The sequence below is a fragment of the Elaeis guineensis genome, chromosome 14 (genome assembly GCF_000442705.2).
Source record: "Elaeis guineensis isolate ETL-2024a chromosome 14, EG11, whole genome shotgun sequence".
Lineage (NCBI taxonomy): Eukaryota > Viridiplantae > Streptophyta > Magnoliopsida > Arecales > Arecaceae > Elaeis > Elaeis guineensis.
In genome coordinates this window covers 2,896,489-2,897,791 of record NC_026006.2, presented here as the reverse complement: position 1 = coordinate 2,897,791, position 1,303 = coordinate 2,896,489, and positions in this window count along the sequence as shown.

Here is a 1,303-nt window from a genome sequence, read left to right as displayed (position 1 = left end):
ATGATAGCAATATATGTATTGAATAGAGTTCTCTCTAAAATCGTTCCTACCACACCGTATGAGATATGGCATGGTAAGAAGTCAAGTCTGAGTCATCTCAGAATTTGGGGTTGTCTGGTTCATGTCAAGAGACAATAGGTAGACAAGTTAGAGTTTAGGTCTTTTAGAGCTCGGTTCATAGGATATCCCAAAGAGTCATTAAGATACTATTTCTATATTCTAGAAGATCATAATATGATTATGAATCGACATGCTATTTTTCTTGAAAAATAGTTTATTCAAGATAGTGGCATCGAAAAAATAATTAAGCTCAAGGAGAATGTCTTTCAAGAGCAATGAGCTAAAGAACCTGAGGAACCTAATTAATTAGAATCAGTCCTAACACAACCTCTTCCACCTCGTAGATTGACTAGGGTTTTTCATCCTCCTGAAAGGTACTTAGGTACCATACAAGAGGATGTAGAAAAAATATTCCTTATGAAAAATGGGCCTCATGGTAATGACCCCAAGACCTATGACGAGGCGATATCAGATATCGACTCCAAAAAATGGTTAGAGGCAATGAGATCAGAAATTGACTCGATACACTCAAACCAAGTTTGGACCTTGGTAGATTCACTTGAAGGTATTGTACCTATTAGGTGTAAATGGATCTTTAAGAGAAAGATAGGTGCAGATGGGAATATGGAGATATTCAAGGCTAGGCTCGTAGCGAAAGGTTATAGTCAGTGCAAAGGCATTGACTATCAGGATACCTTCTCGCCCGTAGCCATGCTAAAATCCATCCGCACATTGCTTGCTATTGCAGCCTATTTCGATTATGAAATATGACAGATGAACGTGAAAATGGCATTCTTAAATGGATATCTTGAGGAAGATATCTATATGGAACAGTCACTTGGTTTCACATCTAGTGATGATGATCACAAGGTCTGTAAGCTGCAAAGGTCCATTTATGGACTTAAGCAAGTATCTCAGAGCTGGAATACTCGTTCCAATGATGTGATCAAAATATTTGGTTTCATCAAGAACGAGGAGGAACCATGTGTGTTCAAGAAGGTCAGTGGGAGCGTAGTTGTCTTCCTCGTACTGTACGTAGATGACATCCTCCTAATTGGGAATTACATTTTCATATTGACCTCAGTCAAAATATGGTTGTCTAAGGAGTTCTCTATGAAAGATCTGGGAGAGGCATCCTTTATACTGGGTATTAAGGTCTATAGAGATAGACCAAATAGGATGCTAGGACTTTCACAAAAGATGTACATAGAGGAGGTGCTAAAAATGTTTAGCATGAAAAACT